Here is a 10,178-nt window from a genome sequence, read left to right as displayed (position 1 = left end):
TATGGTGAATGTTTTGTAGATAATGCGTGATGTTATAGGGAGCCAGTGTAAGTCTCTGAGGATGGGGGTGATGTGGTCATATTTGTAGGAGTTTGCAAGGAGTCTCGCTGCAGCATGTTGTAGCATTTGTAGAGGTTTGATGGTGGAGTAGGGGAGTCCAATAAGGCATTACAGTAGTCCAATTTGGATGTGATGGTGGCTTGGATAACTGTATGGAAATCATGGGTGTGTAGGAGAGGTCTAAGTTTTTTGAGCACATTAAGTTTGAAAAATCAGACTTTGAGTGTAGGTTTACGTAGTTCTTCATACTTAATTGATGGTCAAGGATTACTCCCAGGTCTCTGACAAAGGGTTGTGTAGAGGGGAGGTTGAATTTAGTAGTATTAGGCAGAGGAGGGGAAGCGGATGAGTGGGGGGAGATGAGTAGCAGCTCAGTTTTGTTCGTATTAATGGCAAGATGGAGATTAATGAGAAGGGAGTTAATGGCTATGAGGCATTTCTCCCAGTGTTCTAGGGCGTCAGCGAGAGAGTTCTGTATGGGAATGATGATCTGAACGTCATCAGCGTACAGGTAGAACATAAGTTTAAGGTCAGAGAGGAGGTGGCATAGGGGAGTGATGTAAATGTTGAAGAGGATGGGGGAACGTGAGGAGCCTTGGGGGACTCCCTGCTGGAGGGGTTGCGGGGTAGATGTGGAGTTCCCGATTTTAACGGAGAACTTTCTGTTAGAGAGGAAGGAATTAAACCAGGTGAGAGCTAGACCTGAGATGCCAATGTTTTCCAGTCGGGTTAAAAGATGATGGTGGCTAATGGTGTCGAAGGCTGAAGAGATGTCGAGGAGGGCAAGGAGGTAGCTGTGGCCTTGACCCATGCCTCAGAGGAGATGGTCCAAGAGGGAGAGAAGTAAGGATTCAGTGTTAAAGTGTTTCCGGAATCCAAATTGCGATGGGTGGAGGATCAGATGGTCTTCAAGATAAACCATGAGTTGTGAGTTGACGACTCTTTCCAATAGTTTGGCCATGAAGGGGAGGTTGGAGATTGGGCGGAAGTTTCCAGCCCTTATGTCACTACAAGGGCCTGACGTCAAACACTGCCTGTCTGTCCACTGTCCAGCCCCTTTATCACTACAATGGCCTGACCTCAAACGCTGTGCCTGTCTGTCCACTGTCCAGCCCTGATGTCACTAGAAGGGCCTGTCCCCAAATGCTGTACCTGTCTGTCCAGCCCTTATATCACTACAAGGGCCTGACCTCAAACGCTGTGCCTGTCTGACCAGCCCTTAAGTCACTTCAAGGGCTTGACCCCAAACGCTGTTCCTATCTGTCCAGCCCTTACGTGACTACAAAGGCCTGACCTCAAACGCTGTGCCTGCCCATCCAGCCCTTACTTCACTAAAAGAGCCTGACCTCAAACACTGTGCCTGTCTGAGTTTATTTCTAGTATTTCTAATTGCATTTTATGTATTTGTGCATCACTTCATTCCAGAATATTATTTTTCCTGTTTTGCAACATTTGGGATGTAATAACATAAAAAGCTGACAAGATGTTTGGAGCTTGCATATTTCATATGCTTAATAGTTTTCATGACCTTCATAATATGGGCCATTTTCCCTAAATCTTTCTTAGGTGCCAACATTAATATTTCTAGTACTATAGAAATCTGGTGGTAGTTGCACTCTAGTTCATCATCTGTGTTCCCATAGTTTACAAAGGCACTGTATAGGGTACAAAGTCAACATAGGTTGATATTGTAGATTTGGACGAGTAGCAGTTTTCTTATTTCTGAGAGTTCTTCAAGTTCCTTTGTCATCAGCTGAAGTGCATAAGTATAGTTAGTAGCTTCTGGATTTTCACAAATAACCTCCAGCTCAGTTCTTGCTTCACAAATAGCAATCTCTATTGCTCTAAAATCATCCTCTGTTGAAAAATCTTTCACTAATGAAAAAGATGCCATGTTCTTCTGGCAGTGAACCAGTTCATGAAGAAGTGACAGAACAAACCACAACATACCTGCATAAAGGAAAGAGAACTCTCCCTGGGTATAGCCTATCTCTTAGTACTTGCTGACCCCTGTTGAACCAGACTGCTGTTGATATGGAAACCTCCTCCACGTTGGAACACTTTCCGAGTCTCGTGCCCCACTTTTGGGGTGAACCCATTTCAGAGAGCCCTTTCCTGCGCAAAGGAAAGGGAATGCTCCCCAGGTGTTGCCTATCTCTTTATACCCGCTGACAGATGTTGAACCAGAACCGCTGTTCACATGGAAACCTCCTCCACTCCACCAAATTTTGAAGGCTCATGCCCCACTATCGGGACAAACCCATTTCTGGGAGCCCTTTCCTACACAAAAAAAGGGAACTCTCCCCGGGTGTAGCCTATCTCTTAGTACCCACTGACACTTGTTGAACCACTGTTCACATGGAAACCTCCTCTGCCTCGGCCTTCAAAATTATCATTTGTATATCTGCTACATCCTCCAGATTTTAAAAGACAAGCAAGAGCTCATTAGATGCCAACGGAACCACCCCTCTCTAGGGGCAAATCCATTCTATGGAGCCCTTTCCTGCACAAAGGAAATGGAACTCTCCCCGGGGCCAGCCTGTCTTGCCCTATCAAAACCACAGGGACCAGACTACCCGTATTTCCACGACAATAACCCGCCCACGTATATAACCCGCCCACACACATAACCCGCAGGTTTTCAAAATTTTTGTAAGAAAGTTTTAATATACCCCGCCTCCTCATATAACCCGCGCTTGTCCGAGGGGGCGGGGCCGCCGGCACACTGACCTTGCGCACTCTGCGCGCCGTGTACAGCCGTGTACAGCCTCACATCGCCGGCGCTTTGTCGCGGCAGCCGCAGAGTATACGGTGCATGGCTGCCTACCCCGGGTCCCGACGCCGGCGCCGACGCTCCTTCTCCCCCTCCCACACATGAAGAGCAGAGGCTATCTCTAGACAGCCACGTCGCCGCGGACCCACAGGCCCGACAAGCTGCCTGCCTCGGCATGCTGTGCCGCGGAGCAGGAGAGCCCGCGAAGACCCAAAAACAGGCCCTCCCCCTCACATCGCCGGCGCTTTGCTTCCCGAGGGAGTTTGACCCTCCTCTCTCGTTGTCCCCTCGTTCCTTCCTGACCAATCAGGAAGCGGCCGGGCGCAGGGATAGGACGGACTCCTCTCAGCTGCTGTAAAATTTTTTCTGCATAACCCGCCCACGTTTATACCCCGCGGGGGGCATGCGGGGTAGGTAAAAACGCACATTACCCGCGGGTTATGTACGTGGAAATACGGTACATCCGCTCTGCCAGCCTGTCTTGCCCCTATCAAAACCACAGGGACCAGACGACATCCACTCTGCCAACCTCTCTTGCCCCTATCAACTTTCTGCCACTCTGCCTTGCTGCCATACACCAGACAACTCACTTACTCCATGTGTTGTTCTTGCCACTATCATGGTTCCTTAGTGTGTTGCTGCTAGTCTTTCTGCTGATTTATCCCTTTATTGGTGCCTTGTGGTTTTTTCTGACACTCTTTCTGCTTGCTATGTTCCCCCTTCATTGTGCTGTAGGATGTTGATGCCACTTGTCTTGCCATTTTGCTTGTCATTTTGCCTTCGAGGGTTCATGCAACTGTTATCGGTGCCCTCTTTTGAAGCTAATGTGTGTTTTTGACACTCTCGCTGCTGCTTTGCACCTCTATTGACATACTCTTGCAACTCCTGGTACCCATTTTCCCCTTTACAGTGCCTTAGGCTATTCATGCCACTTTGGTGCCACGTTGCCACAGTCTAAGTACCTTGGAGCTCTTTTCTCGTTCTGATGATTGCTCCCCAGAAGTTTCATCAGAATTGATAAGAAAAACCCAATTCTGCAGCCAAAAATAGACTGCAAATTCTTCCCCCTTTGACTTTAATGGCTGAGGGTCGATATACTAAGCTGTGGTAAAGCTAAGTTAATGCACCATTTTATAGCCCATAATATTAATTGAACCATGGCAAGTGAGCACCACAGTTTAATAAATGGCAGGAAATGCACTGATTTAAAGGCTTTTTTATATACCGGAGTTCATGTACTAGTACATACTAGTACATAACTGATGTTACCCATAGATTGTGATAAGATCATAAGAAGTTGCCATACTGGGTCCATCAAGCCCAGCATCTTGTTTCCAACGGTGGCCAAACCAAGATACAAGTACTTCACAAATATCCTCCCTATACATAAAATAGATCCCAGGCAACCAAAGCCAGTAATAAACAATGGCTATTAACTAGTCAACTTGACTAATAGCAGTTTATGGATATCTCCTCCAGGATAATCCTCACAATCTTTGGAAAGTTAGCTCTATTTTAGGAGTTCTACATTAGAGCATGATCCTTGAAGGGGCCACAATTCCTGAGTTTCAATCCTTATAGACAAAAATCCCATCAAATAAAAAATCTCCCTCTTAATCCCCCACCCTGGAATAATGTTTGTTGCATGTCAAAGGGAGCTTTCGGGCAGTCGATGCCATTTTGAATTTTGGCACCAATAGGGCAGCGGTGATTGGACATCATTCTTGTCCAATGGACCCAATGTTGTCTTTAGGTTAAAAGGTGTTCTGAAGGGCCTATTATTGTTTCTCTTTTAGGAGGTCAAGTAAGGAGCAAGGCTACCACCATATTCTTTGTTCTTGAGGAGGGCATGAGGCTGGATTTTATTTTAGGGCAGATTTTGTCCTAGAGGTAATGAAACTCATTGTTAGCTGCTCCTTTAAGGGAAATGTTGAGTGAGGACAGAGCCAAGAACATCTGCAACATTAACCTTGAGGTTTAGTAAACCAGCCCAGAATTTAGGATTAGCATACATCAGAATTATAACTTGCTGGATTTAACCAAATCTTCAGCTGAACATTCCCCGAAGAAAAGTAAGTGGGATTGACTGGTTATCTTTACAGTTTAACAGTTCCTGGATAATCGGTCTCTTTGTGAAATATTTCTATCATTATAGCACTGAAAAACCATGCTAGTGTGTGAACTTTGGATGTGTCGCTAGTACAAAATGCATGCAAAATATGTGCATTTTAAAGGATTCTTAGGGTTATTCTTCTTCAATGCTTAAATCAGGATTTTAAACTAAATTTAAAACACCAAGTTGTTTATTTTTTCCCTAATGTGTGCATAGTCATAAAACCTTAGCATGCACGCTGCCACCTTTGGATGCAAAATGAAAAATGAACAAAAACAGATCATACACAGACAGTAATGAGATTTAAGACAAGAATTGCATTAAGACAAGATTTAAGACAAGAATTGCTCTTTGCTGCGGCAGCAGGACCCGAGCAGACGTCCAGGAACCCAGGAGCAAGGTAGAGCTGGGAGAGAGGCCCGCGCGTTCGGCGCTTGAGCCCATCGGGGTAAGGCCATTACTCTCGCCCTACCTCCGTGGGCCCCCGCGCCAACCACGCAGGGAAACTTGCTTCTTTCTTGATTCATCCTCGCTGCCACTACCGCACCGACAGGCCCTCCCACCGCGAGCCCTCCCACCGCGAGAGGCACCGCGAGAGGCACGTTTTCCAACAGAGGCCTAACAGCATCATCAGGGCGCGCCGCCTACCTACCTCACTCGACGCGACCAATTACAGAATTTAAAAGACCCAGAGCGATCCCAGGCGCCCTCTTTGCCGCGGCAGCAGGACCCGAGCAGACGTCCAGGAACCCAGGAGCAAGGTAGAGCTGGGAGAGAAGCCCGCGCGTTCGGCGCTTGAGCCCATCGGGGTAAGGCCATTACTCTCGCCCTACCTCCGTGGGCCCCCGCGTCGACCACGCGGGGAAACTTGCTTCTTTCTTGATTCGTCCTCGCTGCCGCTACCGCACCGACAGGCCCTCCCACCGCAAGAGGCACGTATTCCAGCAGAGGCCTAACAACATCATCAGGGCGCGCCGCCTACCTACCTCACTGAACGTGACCAATTACAGAATTTAAAAGACCCAGAGTGATCCCAGGCACCCTCTTTGCCGCGGCAACAGGACCCGAGCAGACGTGCAGGAATCCAGGAGCAAGGTAGAGCTGGGAGAGAGGCCCGCGCGTTCGGCGCTTGAGCCCATCGGGGTAAGGCCATTACTCTCACCCTACCTCCGTGGGCCCCCGCACCGACCACCCGGGGAAACTTGCTTCTTTCTTGATTCGTCCTCGCTGCCGCTACCGCACCGACAGGCCCTCCCACCGCGAGCCCTCCCACCGCGAGAGGCACATTTTCCAGCAGAGGCCTAACAGCATCATCAGGGCGTGTCGCCTACCTACCTCACTCGACGCGACCAATTACAGAATTTAAAAGACCCAGAGCGATCCCAGGCGCCGCGCGCCAGGCGTCGCGCACCGAAGGAGCGCACCGAAGGAGCGCGACAAAGGGGCCCACCCCTTTGTGCTCCCCTTCATGCAGACCCGAAGAATAGAGCAAAACCTACATTCCAGGACCTTTAAACATCTCTGCCGCTCTTCTATAACCATTACATCGGAAGCCCGCAATCGGATATTGAACCTCGCAGACGACCAACCACCACAGACTCTAGAGAATCTCACAGTGAATAAAACGGAACCTAAGACCTCTTCAGCAACTCTCATACACAACGGACAGCCACCCCAGGACTCACAATGCGGCACACAGTTTAGTGCATTCACCTAACATTCACCCAGCGATACCAGCTCTCATCAACACAGCATTCATCCAGCGTCACCAGCTTTCATCATCACAGCATTCACCCAGCACTACCAGCTTTCATCATCGCAGCATTCATCCAGCGTCACCAGCTTTCATCATCACAGCATTCACCCAGCACTACCAGCTTTCATCATTATTCTTTGCTAACTCGTTATCCCCCGACGTACCCACGATTCTCCTAGGAGACTTTAACTTACACATAGATACCATCACACAATCCCCAGCATGCGAAGCATTCATGTCCTCCCTCGAAGCCATGGGTTTCCAACAAATTGTGAACTCGCCCACACACAAAGCTGGCCACACTCTTGATCTGATTTTTATCAACTCCCACTTCAACATAAGCAACCCCCCATCATGCATGGCAGTACCCTGGTCTGATCACTCCCTGATTCAAACTAGACTCACCCTCCCTCAAAGTTCTACTATACTGCCCAGTCAGCCCATAGCATTCAATTTTCGCAAATCCTGCGATATAGACACCATTACACAAGCATGCTCGGATATAGGCAACCATATTGATCTCTCCTCCACCGACAACGCCTTCTCCACCTGGGTTAATTCCACCCTCAGCATCGCCAATAAACACTGCCCTTTAATAACGAAAACTGTAAACCCAAACCGTAGAAATCGAAAACCCTGGTACACGCCTGAGCTCAGGGATCTTAAAACCCATCTCAGAGCTGCAGAAAGGTCCTGGCGTAAGCACCAATCCCCCGCAACCAAAACAATATACTACCAACGTATGCATGAATATAGAAAGTCCATACTCCAAACCAAACGAGAATATTACGCCAAAAAAATACATGGTCTGCAACACAATCCCAAGGCCCTCTTCTCCATGGTTGCCGATCTAACCTCGCCCTCCCTCACACAACAACCTGCAATTTCCTCAAAAAATTGGTGCAATGAGCTTGCACAATTTTTTAAAAACAAGGTATCCTCCATCACAGCACAATTCTCCCGCAACAGCTTCAAAATCTGTCTCCCCTCTATAAACTCACCAATCTCCCTTTCCACTTTTGATTCCTCTTCCTCCCTGGAAGTTGAGAACATCCTAAATAAAATGAAACCCTCTTCACATCCCTCTGAAACTATTCCTTCTAAACTCTTACTATCTATACCCAAAGTGATCGCCAAACCTTTATCGAATATTCTTAACTGTTCCTTAGAGCATGGCACAGTCCCTAATTTTCTCAAGCAAGCAGTAGTGAAACCGCTACTCAAAAAACCCAATCTTGACCCTGCCACCCTATCTAATTACAGACCCGTCTCCAATCTACCCCTCCTAGCTAAAGTCCTGGAAAAACTAGTTAATTCACGCCTATCTGATCACCTAGAACAGAACAATATTCTCCCATCCACCCAACACGGTTTCAGGAAGCATTTAAGTACTGAAACCCTACTGCTCTCCCTACATGATACCCTCATCAGAGGAATCGACTCAGGATCCTCTTACCTGATTGCAATGCTTGACATTTCTGCTGCATTTGATACAGTCAATCACGATGTCCTCCTCAATATCTTGAAGAGTATCGGGATTACTGGCAATGCCCTCACCTGGATTCAATCGTACCTCCAAAATCGCTTCTTTACTGTTTTAGTGGACAACAATGAATCTGACCCCATCAGTCTCCCTCAAGGTGTGCCCCAAGGATCCTCTCTCTCTTCTACCCTCTTTAATATATACATGCTTCCCCCTTACCACGCTTCTCACTAACCTTCACATCAAGCATTTCATATATGCTGACGATGTGCAACTCATTTTCCCATTCTCTGACTCTCTACAAACTGCGCTACAGAACTGGGAATCCTGTCTCTCCTCTATCAACCAACTCCTCAATGACATGCAGCTAGCTCTAAATCCCAACAAAACTGAACTATAATCATATCTAACAGGCATCCGCTCCCAGACATTCCTTTTGCATACTCATCTACCACTTTCCCCCCCGCAACACTCGCAACCTAGGTGTCCTTATTGACAATCATCTCACCTTTAAACCATTCATTAAATCCATCCTAAAGGAATGCTACTTTAAGCTCCAAACGATAAAAAAACTCAGACCCCTGCTTCATTTCTCCGACTTCCGCACAGTTCTACAGTCTATCATTTTGTCTAAAATAGACTATTGTAACGCTCTCTTCCTCGGCATCCCTGCAATACATACCAAGCCTTTACAACTTTTGCAAAACGCCGCCGCTAGGATTCTGTCAAACACAAGAAAAAGAGACCATATTACCCCCACACTCATAGAACTACATTGGCTCCCAATAAAATCACGAATTCTTTATAAAGCACTCTCCATCATTCATAAAAGTCTGTTAAACTCCAACCTCAACTGGATCAACCCCCCCTCCTCCCCCGCACCTCCAACAGACCCACCCGCACAGCCCTTCAAGGGACCCTTCGTGCCCAACCCATCAAAACTTTCAAACTCTCCTCTACTATTAGCAGAGCTTTCTCCCTCGCCAGCCCCACCTTATGGAACTCCCTACCCCATGATATACGCCTAGAGACACATACACCCAAATTAAAAAAAACTGAAAACCTGGCTTTTCCAGCAAGCCTACTCCATATCCCCCCCCCACCACTTAGAATTTCCCCTTTAGAGAATTCCTCTATAATATATACTCTTCGAGCTATGACTATGAATGCCTTCGATTTAAGACTAAGAATTTGCCTGCTGTTTTTTGTACTTTGAACTCTCCTATCTGTGTATATAGTTGGTTTACTCATATTGATTTATATTTATATCTAGTTTTCACCCCCCTGTTTAATGTACTCTATTGGTTATATGTAAGGGCCCCGCCCAAAAGTTAATCTTGTTCCGCTGTTATATGTAAGGGCTCCGCCCCAAATGTTTTTGTTTTTTGTAAACCGATGCGATGTGTCAACGGATGTCGGTATAAAAGAGACCTTAAATAAAATAAATAAATAAAATAAAATAAATTATTCAATTTGTATAATTGGTTTATTCTCCTGACAATGTTATTTAATGTTGTTTAAATGTTAATTGTTTCATGTAATGCCATTTGGTAAGTTATTGTTCTATGTAAACCGGTTTGATTTGCATCTAATGTAGGAAGATCGGTATATAAAAACAAAAAATAAATAAATAAATAAATCACAGCATTCATCCAGCATCACCAGCTTTCATCATCACAGCATTCACCTAGCTTTACCAGCTTTCATCATCACAGCATTCACCCAGTCTGATCCAACGTTAGTCAGCCATTCCAGCATCCACCTAACCTCCCTACACAATTATCTGCACACTCAAATTCAACTGAACATCCCTAATTCTACAGTTCAGAATGGCCCTGAAACTTCCTATCCCAGTTCTTCAACACAACCTTCTCAACACAGGAAAAACCACAATGCCACAAAGATCTCGCAACTACACAGCCCTTATCCCTATTATGATTTCTCCTCTTACACAATTACTAGGTCTAACACTATTTTCCCTTACGCTATTCAA

The sequence above is a fragment of the Rhinatrema bivittatum genome, chromosome 16, assembly GCF_901001135.1.
Source record: "Rhinatrema bivittatum chromosome 16, aRhiBiv1.1, whole genome shotgun sequence".
In the NCBI taxonomy this organism is placed as follows: domain Eukaryota; kingdom Metazoa; phylum Chordata; class Amphibia; order Gymnophiona; family Rhinatrematidae; genus Rhinatrema; species Rhinatrema bivittatum.
The sequence above is the reverse complement of the archived record's forward strand: the minus strand, read 5'-3'. Positions refer to the sequence as shown.